General features: G+C 42.2%; 1 protein-coding gene across 1 annotated transcript in view; it reads right to left on the reverse strand.

Moving 5' to 3' along the window:
• Window positions 1–18,541, reverse strand: part of Megf10 (multiple EGF like domains 10) — a 136,779-nt gene that overhangs the window by 58,807 nt on the left and 59,431 nt on the right. The window lies entirely within an intron of this gene.

The raw sequence follows: 18,541 nt of genomic DNA on the forward strand, positions 1-18,541 counted from the left end.
TAACTGACAAAAACAAAAAACAAAAAAACAAAACCCACAAAACTCAAAACAACCAAAAAACAGAGGAGAGGTAGAAAGAACCAGAGACATGGAAATAACAGAGCCGGCCCCCTCTTTTTTTATGAGCCTTTTCTAAACCCTACCAACAGCTTCTAGAAAAGCAAGCAGAGACCAAATCTATCATTTTGGGATTAGACAAAAACAGAGCAGGGAAGGAAGAGGAGGGGGGTGGAGGGAAAGGGAGGAAGAGAAGGAGGAAGACCTTAAAATCTTAAACGATCCCATTATGCTCAGAATGTGTCTATAACACACACTGATAATTATCAGCAAAAAGAGAAGGGTTTTAGGATTCTAAAGAAATGATATTCTGCTGACATGGTTCATTTCCGGGCTGTATCTCACCACTGTGGTATGCTTTGAAGTGACAGCTCCCGGCTTTGGGCTGTTCTTTCCTATGGAAGGCCACTGATACATGGATCTCACAATGCAAATACTGTGTCTGAACATGAGTGCTCTGGGAAAACATCATGGACATAGACAAGTTTCTAGATAAATATGTGGGAAGTCAGATAAGTAAGGACCCCGAGCCTGGGTGTCAGACATTACAGGGACTGCTTTGCCTTCTTTCGCTTGTCACAGCTGGCTACTTCAACATACTCATTCTTAAAAGCATCCAAGTTACACAGTCTGCAGCACAAAAGCCAGCTTTCTTCCCTGAGTCCTGCAAGTTCTAGGGTACAATGACTTTGTCTAGACAAGACTCAGAAGTTGTTTGTTATGTTTAGTGCAGAATTTGACCGGTTTGCCTCTGTTGAAGCACCACATTTGAGCAGAGAGTTTGGGGAGGCTTTAAATGAAAACGGGTGGCATCTTATTCTTAACACTTTAATCTCAAAGGGAAAGAGTTCCACTGTCTAAGAGAAAGTGAGTGGTTGGTTACTACCACTGACACTTGAAAAATAATGTCATTAACATAGGAATAGTTTTAGCATCCTAATAGGAAAACATTAAAAAGTAGAGTAACAAAATTGTATTTCAGATTAAAGGAATCTGAACACTGGTAGTGACTGGTTTCGGCTATTCATGTGCTAACCACTGGGAATCGACTCCTAGGTGCTACATGACCTCATTTGTGCAGATGTCAGAGTAGACAGCCCAACGAGGCTCTCAGACAGGCAAAGACAGCTTGCTCTAACAAGCTCTCATAATCATTTGGAAATAAAAGGAATTTAAAACTACCATGAACATCACCAGTAGATAAGCCATGCTTCCAGCCCCAGTATAAACTAGTAAAGAATTTCTTTCAGAATCAGGAGCTCATATTTGGAACTCTTGTGGCTGGAACATCCAATAACCCCAGGAAAGATGGGCTGCCTTCTGGGGTTCCATACTGTAATTCGTTCAGTTGAACATCAGACTTGGAGTTCAAAGATGAACAACAGAGAACACACTTCCTGGAGGATTTGGCTTCGTGATGACTGACAACACAATGGTAGGTATGAAATGCTGTGGAGTAAGCAGTAAGGTAAGGGTATGGACTAGGTACAATGAGAAAACCATGAAGATAGTTAACCATGGGTGTATGGGGGCAGAGCCTATGGGAAGTATTACATTTGCAAGAATGATACAACAGTGACCTAAAGGTCCATGAACTGCATCTTGGGCTTTGTTGTCTTCTTTAGCTGTGTGCATGGAAAAAAGGGAGCAGATAAAAGGTATAGACTCAGAACAAGATAGTAGGACTCTACTATCACTACTTCTAGCTCCCTCCATCTGTCCTCTCCAATCTTCCAAATGAAGCTGAAGAACTTCTGTCCTTCAGGCACAGTGTGTGTGTGTGTGTGTGTGTGTGTGTGTGTGTGTGTGTGTGTGTGTGTGTGTGTGTGTGTGTGTGTGTGTGTGTGTGTGTGTGTGTGTGTGTACGCCAATACTGAGGCTTGAACTCAGGTCCCTGGCACTATCTCTTAGCTTTTCCTCTTGAGGCAGGTGCTCTACCCCTTGAACCACAACTCCATTTCTGGTTTTTGTTGTTTAATGGTGATAAGAATCTCATGGACTCTCCTGCCTGAACTGGCTTTGAACCACTATCCTCAGCTCTCAGCTGCCTGAGTAGCTAAGATTATGGACATGAACCATTGGCACTCAGCCTTCAGGGTCAGTTTTGAGACCCGACATTATCTTTGTAAATAATACTATCTACTTTGCTTGCCTCTCAGTTTGCATTTAGATCACAGTTTTTATATATGTTTGCCTGTTTCAGATCATGCAAATGAAATTATCACAGACATTGGCACACATTTATACTCTTTTCTGATTCCAGCTATAGTCAATAAACACATTATGACAGTCATTTACTTGACAATAGTGGTTGGACATATACTGATTTCAACATTGTTAAACTGTGAAAATTTGTGTCCTGTCATCCACAAATAGGATGTTCATGGTGTTGAGACTGATATAATGACACCGTAGCCCTTCTAATTTTGTGGAAAGCAGTGCACTTATGCAGTTTGACAGGAGACAAAATTGCTAGTCTTTGTAGAGTTTGCTCTGGCTATGTGTATCAAGAGCCTTTTACCTGGAATTCTCTTTTTGAAGATTTTTTTTCCAAAAGAAATGAGCTTACAAAGCTTATGTTTGTAAAGACCAAAGCATTTCATAATACCTAAGTGCTTACCTCCTCAATAATACTTAGCTGTGTTCACCATTATGTTCTAAGCATTTGCGATGGATTAACTCTGAGTGAGCCTATGGAGAAGGTACTGCTCTTATTTTATAGACTAAGCAACTGAGATCCACATTATACAAGTAGTGAAGAATTAAGCGCAGCCCTCCTGTCCCCCAAGTGGGTGTCCTTCACTATCATACTGCACGCTCTGAAAGGACGTTTGTCTCAGCATACTTCATGATCATAAAACCCAGAAGCAACCTAATTTTCTAGTAATAATGGGACTAGTGGGGGAAAAAGATATACTTTGACATCAGAACATTGTACAATTAAAGTTATATAGTGAAAATATTTAATGAATAGAAGGAATCCCTGTAACATAACACTTTTAAAAGTAAATTAAACAACAAATCTATACCAAATGATCCAACTTTAGCAATTAAAGGAGCCAGAGGAAATTGCTATTAGTTTAGGTTCAAAGTGGCCAAATGTCTTCAAATTCTCAGATCTCAGACTCCTGAGTAGCTAGCATTATAAGCATTAGCTGCTGGTGTCTGGCTTTATTTTTAAATTTTCTTTTGATGCTTTCAATTTTTTTTAACTTCACTTCGTTAAAGTCATGCATAATAAAGCCATGAATAGGACAGACTTGCTGGACTGTTTCTGACAAGTCCTGACTATGACGCTTGCATTATGGTGAAGCTCTTTTACTGACTGAGGTCTTGCAGCCACACAATGAAATAAGTATAATGAGTCCAGTATTCCCATGTGCAACACACATTCACAACTCTCTTGCCTTCAACGAGAGGAGCACAATGAGAGACAAACAGAAAAGCTGACGTGTGGAAGGTGCTTGGGAGAAGCGAGTAGGGACACAAGAATGCATTTCTCATCCCAGGACTCCTTCGGCAGAGGGTGGGTGACATCGTTTTGTTCTTAGGTGAGGTTTACCATCGAGTTCACCTCCTTACAACATTCCTCAACCTCTAGCTGGCTCATCAAGGAGGAATTATTTAACATTAAACAGACCTATGCCCTGGCTAAAACTCACAGATAAGAAATCTTGGCCATGACTTTGACCTTGGTTGTACCTAATTTTCTCTTTTTGTGCCAATACTGGGGCTTGAGTTAGGGGCTGGGCACTGTCCCTTAGTAGTTTTGCTCAAGGCTGGTACTCTACCACTTGAGCCAAAGCTCCATTTTCAGTTTTTTATAGACTTCCTTGCCTGGACTGGCTTCACACAGAATACCTTAGATCTCACCATTCTGAGTAGCTACGACGGCAGATGTGAACCACTGGGGCCAGTTTAATTTACTTTTTAGAAAAGAGAATAGTGGGACAGACAAAGGACACAAAATTATGTGTGACAAACACAGATCCAGTGGCAGCAGCAGTTTTACTTGTGGTGTGCACATTGAGGATACCTCCACCCACTTCCGACTCCCTCCAGTCCCCCACCCCCCGCAAAACAAACCACAAGAATGCCCCAGGTCAGTAAACTCCAGAGGGACATGAAACTGAAATAACACACCTGGCATTGGTTTCTACTATTTGTTTGACTTGCATGAATCATGCAAGCCAAAATGGACAGCCTGGTTCTCACAATCCCAAAATAAAGTTACTCAGCAACTCTAGAAAGTAAGCCTGTAATAAGCTCAAGCCGGTAATGAAATCCAGAACTGCCTTACATCTATTCAGAATGGCCAATTAGTAAAACAGAACTAGGAAAATGGAAAGGATGAATGATGTTGGACGAGCGATCAGGGAGACGAACGGAAGTGGTGACATAGACTGTGATGCATATTGATCACAAACTGACATATTGAATTGAAACCCTACTTGAAGATATGTCAAAAACTAGACATGGGTATTTTCCGCTCGTGGATAAGTTTATGTCCAGCAGTATAGGCTTCAAGATAAATGGAGAAATAGAAAACAATTGCAAACTTTACTCATCGTAGCATAAAGAGAGTGTCTAAACTGGCATGTTGAATTGAAACCTCTTTGAACAACTACTTAAAAATAATTTTAAAAATGTTAAGGGAAAGATTGTCATAAATAGAATCTGGAGAAACTCACTGGTCTCATAGATTTCATGCAATCCTATGGACTTAATTCTGTCTGTTTATCTGTGTTAGTGGTTCACCAAGTTAAGACCACTGAAGCAACTTAAAACATTCTGTGAGGGCTGGGAAGGTGGCTCAGTGGTAGAGCACTAGCCTTGCATGCTCAAGGCCCTGGGTTTGATTCCTCAGCACTATATAAGAAAAAAGCCAGAAGTGGTGCTGTGGCTCAAGTGGCAGAGTGCTAGCCTTGAGCTGAAGAGCTGAGGGACAGTGCCCAGGCCCAGAGTTCAGGCCCCATGACCAGACCCCCCCCCAAAAAAAACCAAAACATTCTGTGAATTCTAAGATCCTCTTGTAAGGCAACTGCCCTGAACTATAAAGCAACAGGAATGAAAGTTCTGTGTAGGTGTATTTGATATAGACAACTCTAGATAAACCAAATCAAGATTTTAAAAATTGGTTTAATCCCTCTGGGTTCTAAGAACTAATTGTGAAATTATATAGGGACCAACAACCTTGGAAATACACATTTACAAGATATTAATGGGAAGGAAAATAACAGACTAGCTCCTAAGACTCAAGCTTGACATGGTAGAAAAGATGCCAATTTTATTATATAAGTAACCTAATTAGAATTGTTGTGTGTAGCATCAAAGATTATCATGGCCCTTAACATATAAATGTCAAGTATCTACTAGGACGTATCAAAGTCTCTCTCTGCCTTGAAAAACGCTGAAGATGTTCTCCATTGAATTTAACCACAAGAGAACCCATGACAACAAAAGAAATTAACAGGGAAGGAAATTCATCTTCTAACATATAAACAGTGCACCAAAATACCACTTTTTTAGTAAACTTGACTACAAAAATGAATATTGTTTTTTTTAGCTGAGACTAAGATAATTTTCTGTTGTCTCAAAGGCTAGAAAAACATGGTTCTTTCTGAAACAAACACCCTATCTTCCTATGCCCAGTCCCCTTGTGTCTCCAGCTTTTCATCTCTCTGTGATTTCATTCTTCAGGCTTCGGGCTAAGAAGGCTGTGTTGTGTCCTTCCCTTTGTTAATGAAGAAGAAAAGATCTTCATTCACCACACCAAGCACTCTCAAAATAAAACAGCTTTGCAAAGCTTCCCCGTCCATGAAGAAGAACAATAAAAATGTATTTTCCACATCCCCTGAAAGTACTAAAACCTCTCACATCCTTTACATGTCAAAAACCCACCGAGAGCTGACGGAGGGCCACCCACCGCCACTTAGCTCCTTGCCACCAGTGGCTGGGAAATGACCATTTCTCAGTGAATGGCCGTTTCTCCAGTGCATTTTCAAAGCCTGAACTGTACATTTTATAACTCTCTCATGGGCTTATCTCCAATTAGGAGTCTGAGAAAAAAGATGTAAAATGTTTATTCTTTAATACACCTTAATACCAACATGGTGGTCTCTCAGAGAGAGCATATGATGACCCTGTTCACAACTCAGGGAAATCTAAAGAATGGAAATTGCATTGCATAAGCCAGGTGTAGGTGGTTCATGTCTGTAATCCTAACTACTCAGGAGGCTGAGATCTGAGGATCGCATCAAAAGTCAGCCCCACACAGGAAAGCCAGTGAGACTCTTATCTCCAATAAACTAAGAAAAAGTCAGAAGTGGTGGTAGAGCACTAGCCTTGAGAAAAAGAAGCTCAGGGACAGTGTTCAAGCTCAGGCCCAGAGTTCAAGCCCCAGGCCCAGGAAAAAAAAAAAAAAAAAGAAGGAAAAGAATTGAGTTGTATAGCCAACCACTCTACCAGTAGATCAGTTGATCTGTTATGCTGCCTTAAATATCCACTAAAAGTTTAATGGTCAAAGGTTGTTGACCCCAATATTTTCACTCAACGCTACATGTAGGGACATATATTAAGACCATGACCATAGTTACCTGTAGAGAAGGAATAAGGAAAGAACCTGGAGGTGCGTTTCAGGAGGAGACTTTAGTTTTCTGTGCAGTGTCTTTCTCTCTCTCTCTCTCTCTCTCTCTCTCTCTCTCTCTCTCTCTCTCTCTCTCTCTCTCTCTTACCATTCATTGTTTAGTAAACATGGCATAATGATACAATGCAATAGAATTCTCAGTCAGAAAACCTGGCCTCTGTTATAGTTTATTATATTATTATTATTATAGTTTATTATTTATACTCTCTTGTCATCAGAGAAGCTTTTCTCAAGAAAATTATATTAAAAAATCACCCAGTTAGCGGTGAGGGCTCTGTGTTCTTACTGTTTTAGGCAAAACATTTTTGCTGTCTGGCCTTTCACATCTCATACCCATATGCAGATAAGAATTTGCACAATGATACTGGGCTGGATACTTAATCTTCAATACTCTTTCCCCTCCTTTTTCTTTTTGCCCAGTGTTGTGATGGAAAGAAAATGTGCTGGACATGAACCTCTCTGTTCTTCAATAGCTCTGCCACCCTCTAGCACTAAACATGTATATTCTTACATGATAAGTCTGACTTTAGGCCAGTCTCTTTCAACAGATGAAGAAATTCTACAGGGCATAATTCTAGTTACTCCGGAGGCAGAGATTGGGAGGATCACAGTTTGAGGCCAACCCAGGAAAAAAGCTAGTGAGATTTACCCCATCTCAATTAATAAGCTGGGTAAAATGGTACATAGCTCTGTGCAGGGGTTAATAGGAGGATGGAGGTGCAGACCAACTCCAAGGAAGATGTGAGACCCCACCTCAAAAATAACCAAAGCAAAAAGAACTGGGTTGTGGCTCAGCCTCATGACTAGAAAGCTTGAGGCCCCAAGTTCAGAAACCAGTACCACTTTTATCTCCAATGAACCACCAGAAAAAAAAGCTGGAAATGGAGCTCAAGCCTTGAGCAAAAGAAGCTCAGGGGTAGCACCCAAGCTATGAGTGCAAGCCCTAGAAGTGGCACAATAAAGTAAAAAAGTAAAATAAAATAAAATAATGGGCACTTCATTTCGGCCAACTGACAACATAACCCTCGATGACAAGATTGATGTACTCTACTACAGTCAGGGAGCTTGTAGAACGAGGAAATCAGAGTCTAACTCATCACTATCTTCTCCAAACAGAGCCACCAGAAACTATCTCTTAGGTATTCCATGAAAGAAATTATGAAGATTTATGGTGAAATATATTTCTGCTGCTTCTATGAACATTTTAAAAACGCTAGTCTAAGTTATAGCGTACTATTTATTTGATAAAAGGAGAGTCTAAAAAGGTTAATGGAATTCTACTCATTGCTATGTGATTTGAATTCATTTGTAGGCTGAATTTCTTTGTCTAGTTTCTTGCTATTCATACTCTATTTGCGTACAAATGAACAGCTCAAATCAATATCATCGTGCAAAATGTCCACCTTGAGAAACACTATGAAAACATTTAGATGACAAAATTACTAAGCATTTTCCATTCGTATACATGCAGCCTTCCAGCCACGAGCCATGCGATCACACCACTGTGTGTGGCGTATTCTTGATAGCGACATTCCATTCCATTACTGTTTTCTCTCTCCTGGTGGGGAGGAGGGGGAGGCTGGCAGATCTATCTGTCAAGTTCATGAAGCACACCTTGCCTGGACTCTGCAGTTGCATTGCAGCTTCTAGTTTACAGCACAGACATCTTGTGCTGTGTTCTCAGAGATGCCTGTGTCTGCCTTGCTCATATCAAGATAAATCCTGAAGCCACAAGAGCCTGTTCTACTAATGTCAGTGGATGAAAGGCCTCAACGCATGGCCTTTCCCTAGAAGACCTTTGGACATCTCCTCCTCAACTCCTACGAATGTCTTGCTTGTTTGTTACCAATGTTCAGCTCCTCTGTTCAGCTGGGAGCACTTTAAAAGAAGAGAGAGAGAGCCTTATTCACTTCTCACCTCTCATTTTATACCCTTCCCTGCTCCTGTCACATCCATTCCTTTCTTTTTCCAGCCATAAATATTTGAACATTGCCGCATACCCAGGCCCAGGCTAAGTATCAATGACAACAGTGAAGGTAACATTTTTTTTTTTCCAGACGTGGGGCTTGAACTCTGGGCCTGGGTATTGCCCCTCAGCTCTTCAACTCAAGGCTCTACCACTTGAGCCACTGTGCCATTTTGGTTTTCTGGTGGTTTATTGGAGATAAGAGTCTCACAGACTTTCCTGCCCAGGCTGGCTTTGAACCATGATCCTCAGATCTCAGCCTCCTGAGAAGCTAGGAATACAGGCGTGAGCCACCATTTTAAAAATGAGGTTTACCTCCTTAAGGGGAAGACAGACTTAAACAACAGCCAAACTCCACTACCATAAAAAAATAAACAAGTGAACAGACCAAATATGTTTTTTAAAGAGTGCCATATTTACGAAGTTTAAAAAGGAGTTAAATGCCATTGTCTCATACCCTGTAAGCCTAGCTACTTAAGAGGCTGATAATAGAAGGATCCAAATTCAAGGAAAGAAAAGTCTGCATGTTTCCGTCTCTATGGACGGCAGGATGATGCCTGTGATCCTGGGAAGGAGCGGAGCAGTTACATTGGCAGACCTCGGGCAGGACACCTTGGCTTAGGTAAGACTCTATTCTAACCAGCAAAAAGCAGGACTGGAGGCGCAGTTCAGGCTGTAAAACATACCAGCACTAATAAGTGCAAGGTCACGATTTCAAACCCCCCTACCAGCAAAATTAATTAATTAATTAATTAAAATGGAGATGGGAAACAGGGGACAGAGGACGCTTTGAATAGGGAGGTCAGGGAAGGGCTCACTGTGGCAGAAAAAGGAAGTCAGAGGTAAGGAGATGCAATATCCTGAAATGAGAAAACGGGGCATTGAGGAGCCAGAGCAGACCCGGCGGCTTGGCACGCCATGGACTTTATCCCGATTATTCGGGGAAGCACTGGGGAATTTGGGCACCCGGAGCATGGTGCTCTGAAGCCCGTTTTCACAAGCTCACTCCGGTCTTGGTATGGAGAACTGACTCCAATTGGGTGGAGACAGAAGCAGAGAAGCCAGCGGGACCTGGAGAGGCTGTGGCTTGTGTGGAAGTACAAGAAATGTACAGCAGGAGAGGCATGCACGCAGGCTGGACTGATTAGGGTTTCTGGAGATAAACCAACAAGATCTGCTGATAGATGGATGCAGTGTGAAATTACAAAGAAATCAATAAATGATGTCGATGGGAGTTAAGCAGCATGCCAGCCCAGCCCCATCTTTCCAGCCCCTGCATCGGACTCACTAACATGACTGATGACACATCTGTAGTCGTCTCCCTATGCCAGAAGCAAGAGGAGCCAGACATGCAATCATCTGGTATTGACTCTGTGATCAGAGGTTGGAAACAATGGGAGAAAAGAAACAGCACTTCACCAGGGCTTTTTGTCTGGAGAGGCTTCAGCTAATGAAGTCTGTCCACCTGAGAGAGGGAGGGAAGGGGTAACATTGTCCAAAAAGAAATACACTCATTACATGACATATAAAACCCCCTTGCAGATCACCTTTGAAATAACAATGATTTTTTTTTTAAAGAAACCTGTAACCTACCTGTCACAGTGGCTCAGGTGGCTGAGATCTGAGGGTCATGGTTTGAAGCCTGACTGAGCAGCAAAGTCTATGGGATTCATCTCCAGTGAAAAGCTTGGAAATGGAGCTGTGGCACAAGTGCCAGCTCTGAGTGAAAATGCAATGGAACCGTGCCCAGTTCAAGTACCAGCATCCATACAGGAGAGGAGAGGAGAGGAAGGGAGAGGAGGGGAGAGGAGGGAAGGGGAAAGAAGGGGAGGGGAAGGGAGGGGAGGAGAGGAAAAGAGAGAAAGAAAGGAAGGGAGGGAGGGAGGGAGGGAGGAAGGAAGAAGGGAAGGACAGAAGGAAGGAAGAAGAAGTAGAAGGAAAAGAAGAAAAGAGAAAAACAGAAGAGAAAGGCGGGGGAGGGAATATCCTATGACCTGTGGGACAAGATCCAATGTCCACAGAATGCTGTACTAGCTGAGGAAGAGTGGCAGGAAGGGTGCGGTGGGCTTGGCTCAGCCATGCCAGCAACATGAGCATCCATTGCTTAGCATGGTGACATTGTGTATGTTTCACAAACACATATACCACACGCTTCATTTTTATTTTCTTTCTTTCTTTCTTTCTTTCTTTCTTTCTTTCTTTCTTTCTTTCTTTCTTTCTTTCTTTCTTTCTTTCTTTCTTTCTTTCTTTCTATCTTGTCAGTCATGGGGCTTGAACTCTGGCCCTGGGCGCTGTCCCTCAGCTCTTCAGCTCAAGGCCAGCACTCTGCCACTTGAGCCACAGCGCTACTTCCCATTTTCTGGTGGTTTATTGGAGATAAGAGTCTCATGAACTTTCCTGCCCAGGCTAGCTTTGAACCGCAATCCTCAGATCTTGGCCTCCTCAGTAGCTAGAATTATAGCCATTGGCTCCTGGATTTATTTTTATTTTACGCTTAAGGGAAGTGGGCACAGAAATAACAGAAAGAGATCAGCTGGGACAGGAGCAAGTCTTTCTGGAACCAGGCTGTGTGCTTCATCTCCCTTAGTAACCAAGAGAAGTCTAGATTTCAGAATCTTCCAAAAGGTGAAACCAGCACTTTCTCTGTGGCTCTTTTCAGTAATTTGAACAGCCCATCCGTGAAGCTGCTGGGGGCGATTGTGATGAGCCACGGTGAGCCCAGATCTCCCCATTTATCATTGTGGTGCATGCCCCTAAGCCAGTGAACCCCAGCAGTAGCCTTCTCTCCCTGCTCCATCAAGCTGATGTCTAAAGTCACTCTGACAGTGAATCGGGCATGTTACCCACCGGCTACGGGGAGTGGCTCCCAGGTCTTCTCTCTTCCCAAGACATCGATCCCATTATTGTGTCTAGGCGCTAGATCTATACAGCAGCCCTTGCTCGGGATGTGTCTGCTTTTTGTGCCTTTGTTGTGTCTTTCAAATGGCTTCCCCAATTCTAATGCCCTACAGGCAGAATCTTCTCATTGCACTCCGCTCTATGTGCTTGCTTTATACAAAAGCCTTCCTCCCAGTGTCCTTAAAGTGCTGGGGAGAGTTTGGTCTCCAAGACATATGTTCACTACTTATATGCACCAGAAATGTTGTGAGTGACTAAATAAAACCCCTACTTAGATTTTTTTCAAGACCAGAATTAATTCCCAGTTTGCTTTCTATTTGGACTACTAAAGAGAAAGAGAAGAGGGTGGGTTGGTGGAGAAAGAGAGAGAGAGAGAGAGAAAGACAGAGACAGAGACAGACAGAGAGAGGCTGATTTGTACACAGTTGAAAACTAATTCCTGACTGTTGCTGAAACTCTTGCAATTTAAAGCCATAGGTGAAACACATTTCTCAACAACTGCTTAGAAAATTACAAACAAGATTCTATAGGTTAAGAAAACAAATGTGAATTAATAGTCATTGAAGAAAGAGGCTTAAATGGTTTCCAACACAAAGAAAGAAAGATCTCAGGAATTACACTAAAATACATCCTATAAGGTCATCTGCTTGAAACAGATCTGATACAATCTGGAACAAAAGAGGAAAGATCAGTTGGATGTCATTATGAGCTCACCATCTTGAACATCTTCCAGGCCTGATTTTCGTATTTGTCCAGTGCTAATCTTATCCTGGCTCTGGTTACTGTCCCTAAACCTCCTCTCTAACTTCAGAAGGTGGAACACATCATTTGTGGTTCAAGTCCCCAGGTCTGAATGAGTGGGGTGTGAGTCTGGCTGGTCAATTTTCTTCATCCCGTTTCCTCATCTTTACACTAAGAATGATGATTCTAACCATGCTGTGGTGTGTTGTGGGCATTAAATGGTGCTTGTCAAACACCAAGTGCTCCCTCAGGATCAACCGTTCCTGTCTTGTCATCAGCCATTCTACCTCCTGTTAGTCCTGACAGACTGTCCTGCGAATTTACCCCGGAGAAGTCATCCAGGACAAAGGCCCCTGGCCGCATCCCCACTGCCAAGCAGCACCTCTAGCGCCCAGAAGCCTCTGCACATGCACTTCCGCTCCTCTCTCCTCCTTCGTCCTCAGTGCAGTAGGAAGGTGGTCTTGCTCATGCCTTCCTGGGTGCCTGGATCTCATGTTCCCTCCCAAGTGTCTTCTCCTCAGCCTTGTCCTTCACATACACAGCCTCCAGTCTCAGCGGAGGCCTCGGCCTCTTCCTCCTCCCTCCCACCATCCCCCAGTCCCTGAGTCATCTCCATCTTAGACATAAGTGAAAGCAAATACATAAATGGGACCTGGAGGCATGGTTCAAATGTAGAGCTCTTGCCTTCAGCAGAAAAAGCCAAGTGACAGCACAAGGCCCCGAGTTTCAAGCCTTAGAGTCAGGGCACACACACACACACACACACACACACACACACACACGCATGCACGCACGCACGCACGCATGCATTCACATACACACATACACGCAAGTTGACTATTTCAACATTGGTGCTGGTGGCTCACATCTGTAATTCTAGCTACTCAGGAGGCTGAGCTCTGAGGATCAAGGTTTGAAGCCAGCCGGGGCAGGAGAGTCCATGAACTCTCATCTCTAATTTGTTAGCTATAGCTCAAGAGATAGAATATCAGCCTTAAGCAAAGCGGTAAGGGAGAGCATCAAGGTTCTTGGTTCAAGTCCCAGTACTGATGCATGCACAAAAATAAAACAAAATAATTTTTAAAAATACTCTTTCTTGACCCTACACTATGTCTTCATTTGTTACATTTACTCCCTACCACTCCCTCTCTCTTGTTCTGGGGCTTGAACTCAGGGCCTGGACCCTGTCCCTGAGCTTTTGTGCTAAAGGCTAGTACTTTACTACTTGAGCCACAGCACGACTTCTGGCTTTTTTTTTTCCTTTGGTGGTTAATTAGAGACAAGAGTCTCATGGACTTTCCTGTCCTTCAGACCTGGATCCTCAGATCTCAGCCTCCTGAGAGGCTAGGATTACAGGCGTGAGCATCTAGTGTCCACAACTCTTCTTCTTTTTTAATTGCTCCTTCTCCTTGGTTTCCCACTACCTTACCCAACTTCTTCCAGCTTTCCTCAGTCCATCTCTTCTACAGCAGTGATTCTCTTCCTCATACTTTCTGTCTACTTTTCTCCCAAAGTATGAGCTCTGTGAGATCAACAGCAATCCCTCATTTATTTCTCTGTACCCAGCATCCAGTGTAAACAGTAATCATTCAGGGAAAGCTCACAAAATGAACACACAGATGCCCTTCTCCAAACCATAGTTCCTCAATCTAATTAAAGGGAACAAACATTTTCTGTGCTCCAACTGCATGCCACATGTAGGAAGAGTAACAGAGATGAATAACACATGGCCCGTGCCCTGCAGGAGTTATTTACCATCCAGTGAGAGTGATGAGGGATCAGATGGATGTGCCTACAGATTTGTTGGGAGGACAGAGAAGGAGGGAAAAGAAAAGAGGAAGGGGAAGGAAGACAGGTGAAACAGATGAATGCCATTCACTTATCTAGGAAAGGGTATACATTAGGATGCCGATGAAAGTAATATATGTGTGTCCTTCTTCAAGAAATCATTTTAATCAAATTTAAAAGGAAGCAATATGGCTGAGTCTAGTCACATAAATCATGATTTCATTACAGAGAAACAAACTCTTTACAGTTCTACTCTAACACACTTGAAATATGAATATATATATATATATATATATCACAGAAAATGCATTCAGACTTGGGACTACAGACTGCATTTCATCAATGGAAGCCTCTGGCTGGCAGAGTAAGCTGTCATATCAAGTCTCAAAGGGAATTCTTGGTAAAACCATGCATTTGAACGTATTTTTCCATCTCTTGTCTTCCTTGCATTTTAGAAAGAGAGGGCTGTGCGCAATAGCTATTAATTCACTTGGGCTACAGCTACACTTGGGCTTTTTTTTCTTAGTTGTAATTGCTTTTTTTCTTTTTTTTTTTTTTTTGGCCGGTCATGGGGCCTGAACTCTGGGCCTGGGCACTGTCCCTCAGCTCTTCAGCTCAAGGCTATAGTTCTACCACTTGAACCACAGCACCACAATAAACCACTTTTCTGAGTGGTTTATTGGCGATAAGTGTCTCACGGACTTTTCCTGCCTGGGCTGGCTTTGAACAGGCAATCCTCAGATCTCAGCCTCCTGAGTAGCTAGGATTACAGGCATGAGCCACTGGCGCCCAGCCTATAATTGCTTTTAAAAAAATTAATTGGAGATAAAAGTCTCATGGACTTTCCTACTTGCACTGGCTTTGGACTGCAATCCTCAAATCTCAGCCTCCTGAGTAGCCAAGATTATAGGTGTGAGCGCCACACTCAGATCTACGTGTTTCCTTTTTAATGCCACTTTCTATTTTCCTCTTTTCATTTTGATTTTCTTTTTTATTCAAGTTGATAGAAGTTAACTTTAGTATCTAGTAAACAGAATAGTCGGCAGAAATGCAGCTGAATTTGGAAAACAGTAATATAATTATCAATTGATATGTCACTATTGTGATTTGCATTTCCTTGTGTTGAAAGAGCAGCTTATTTATAAATTGATAGCTATGTTATTTTCAGTGGAAGTGTGAAACTATTTGTTGACATGTAAGAATTCAAATGTGTGTAGAATGTGTGCATATGAAAGATGAGTAACCAAATGGCTAGACTCTAACAGTTGCTAATTTATTGTTTCCTAGCTCTAAATTTATTTAAACTGTGAGCCCTTTGAATACTTTTCCTTTACCAGCTTGATAAGAAAAGTTAGGCATTTCCAGTAGAGGGCACTGCAAAAGCATTGCAGAAGGAAGCCATTTTCCATCCGGGTCCTTGTGTGCTAGCTCAACTGACTCCTGCAGTGCCTGCCCATGGCTTCTGCAACATAAGTACAAGTCCCTGCTCCTGTAGCCCTCAGAACCCAGGGCTCGGTTTCAGTACAACCCAGCAGCCAAAAACTTTCCCCTATTCCGTTGTAGAGTGTATTTGGTGAGACGCTTTATTCACAAAAAGCTTCCTTACAAGCCTGAGCTCTAGGGGAGCCTCTCTGCCCCAGTGAGTTGTAGGCTTGCCCTTTCCCACAAGATACAGATGATACACCTCTGGCATTTCCTCTTGGGTATCCTCAGCCCTACAGGTAGTGGCTATTTCTTATATGTGACATTTCTATATTCTTTTATAGCTCAATCTGCCTCTTACTAATCCACCCCCTCCACACACACACACTATTTCCATCTCTTGTAATAGTTCATCATTCTTTTTATTAAACTTCCTCCTTTTCAACTGAGTATATGTGCCACAAGCAATGAACATATCCATTACCCAGCTCTGTATTTCTAAATAATCATTCTCCATTACAAGGAACCAGGGTTCCTTGGGGGGAAAGTCTCATTCAGCGATTTCAGGAAAATGAAATACATGAGCCTAGAATATCTTAGAACCAAAAAAGAAAAGAAGAGCTCAATATCAAAAGAATGAGACAGGCCAAAAGGACACAAGGAACACAATCTGACCACCAAAATAGATGGTGTGATATTGTCATATAACCTAAAACACCAAGTAAATACACGTGAGTCCAAATTGGTATCAACTGCTGAGTAAATGGAGAAAGAAGAAACAATTTTAATTCCTTACAAGATGATTTCAAATGACATCACTAGCCACTCCCCACTTAAAGATGACATCAGAAGACATGACCACTTAAGGATGACATCATCAGTAGACACTCCCACTTAAAGATGACATCATCAGTAGACACTCCCACTTAAAGATCCAGGTTGTGGTGGTTTGGTTTGGCTTGTGATTTGCAGTGTTGGGGATTGAACTCTGGGCATTGCTCAGGCTAGCTGAGCACTGAAGAGATAGACTCTCAGCAATGCCAGCTCTTCCTCCCTGGATTTAGTGGTTTCCACACTACAGCACAGGAAAAGAGAGAAGTAACTTTATAGCAAGCACTGCTTTAGTGAGCTGACAATATCATGAGGGGTGTCATGTGAATATTTTATACAGTGTCTGAGTACACCCCAACTCTGTAAGTATACTAATATGAGGAAAACACCAGACTCACACACAGCTTGGGCTGGGAATATTCTACTGGAAAGCCAAGTAGGATGAGGACCTGAGTTCAAACCCTGGTACCACCAAAAACTAACCATAAAGCTAAAACATGCATCATAGCAAATAAATGAAATGTTGTCTAATGATCATTTTCAGAATTCTATAATCTTCATTCACAAGCCAGCAAATACTGAAGTACAGCAGCAGTTTACTTTCTGGAAGGTCCCTATCAGTTCTAGAACATCTGAAACCTATGTTTCTACTCCATTTGGAGTAGAAATACTTTATCTCGATCTCATAGCTGTAGTTTTTACAAAACAAAGTATGAGTACATGTGAAATTCTTCCACAGTCTTCTTGTCCTGGAATTAGTAACAAGCTTTGATTTACAAATGAAGAATGCGACCACTTTTTCCTTTCCCACTCATTTACAATGTTATTTTTCTTCCAAATGTCTAGGCACAACTGGGATTTAAGCTGGAAAAGTTAATGAAAGCAATATCGCATTGAAGGTCAGTGGGCCAGAAAAAGATGGACACAGGCCAAATCCCACATCCCAAGCATTCTGCCTCAATCGCCTGTGAACACATTGCCTACTAGCCTCCTGCTTGCCTGCATGAGCAAAACCAAACCCTGCAAGACAGTTAGCACTAGCACTGAGAAGCCTGTCAGGAGCAGAAAGACACACACACACACACACACACACACACACACACACACACACACACACACACACACACACACACACACACACACACACACACACACACACACAAACCCTGCCTAAGGTACAAGAAAAAAAGCTTTCATACCACATGTTTGGGGCACAGATAACACAAAGGCCTTTCTCTGGAAGTGCTGTTTCAGGAAAAGCCAAGCAATTCCAAGGTTTTCTGATATTTTTCTTTTAAGTAGTCCTAACAAGATCAAGAGTAATCTCCCTAGTTGCAAAGTAAGCAAGTAAAATTGGTAAAAAGCAACTTCTCCAGACAGCTTTAGGTCCTTTTGGGCCAATCTCAGAAAAGCATTTGATAGCAACGGAGACAATCTTTGCTGCCATGGGAGTGTTCTGAAGCTATGATTTCCGTTTTCTTATGAAGGTAATGTTTTGTGCATGACAGCAGAGCTACACTTCAGCTTCCACTGTCATTTTTCAAGGGAAATAAAGATGAAGGGAACAGGAAGTGGACACAATTATGCACTCAGGGAGGAGTGAGCTGCAGGACTTAAATGTTAACTGCGAAACTGGTCCAAAGAAATGGGATTGCATAATAGTCCATCATTTAATCTTTATGATAATGGATGTGGGATTTTAGGTATGGCCTCCTTACAGTTGAGCTAAACATCCTTTCTGAATTGTCATGCTAGCACACTGAAGGAAAATTTTATACTATTTATGATCTCATGTAACAAGCATCAAAATGTTCGCGAATTTTCATTTCTTACAAATTGATCTTCCTCTATCTCAGCAAGTGCCCATTATCTCCAGCTCAAAATTCAGAGATAAGTAGTGCTGCTAGTCCCATATAAACTAACAACTTTATTGGTATTAAAACCTATGGGTGGTCAATTTTAATCACCAAGAAGTTATCTTAGATATCAATCGGGATTGTATAGAAGGTGGCATACGATTCTTACAGAATCTTGATTCTGATGAGATCGAGTCGTCTCTCCAGTTCCAAAGTGAGTAAGTGAAGTTGGTAAAAGCAGCTTCTCAAGACAGCTTTGGGGAAAGGTTTTGATATGCACAGAAGCCTTGAAAGCCCTTTCCTCCCAAGTGCGTGCTTTGATACTGGGCTAAGGAT

The sequence above is a fragment of the Dipodomys merriami genome, unplaced genomic scaffold, assembly GCF_024711535.1.
Source record: "Dipodomys merriami isolate MVZ:Mamm:240054 unplaced genomic scaffold, mDipMer1.0.p SCAF_24, whole genome shotgun sequence".
In the NCBI taxonomy this organism is placed as follows: domain Eukaryota; kingdom Metazoa; phylum Chordata; class Mammalia; order Rodentia; family Heteromyidae; genus Dipodomys; species Dipodomys merriami.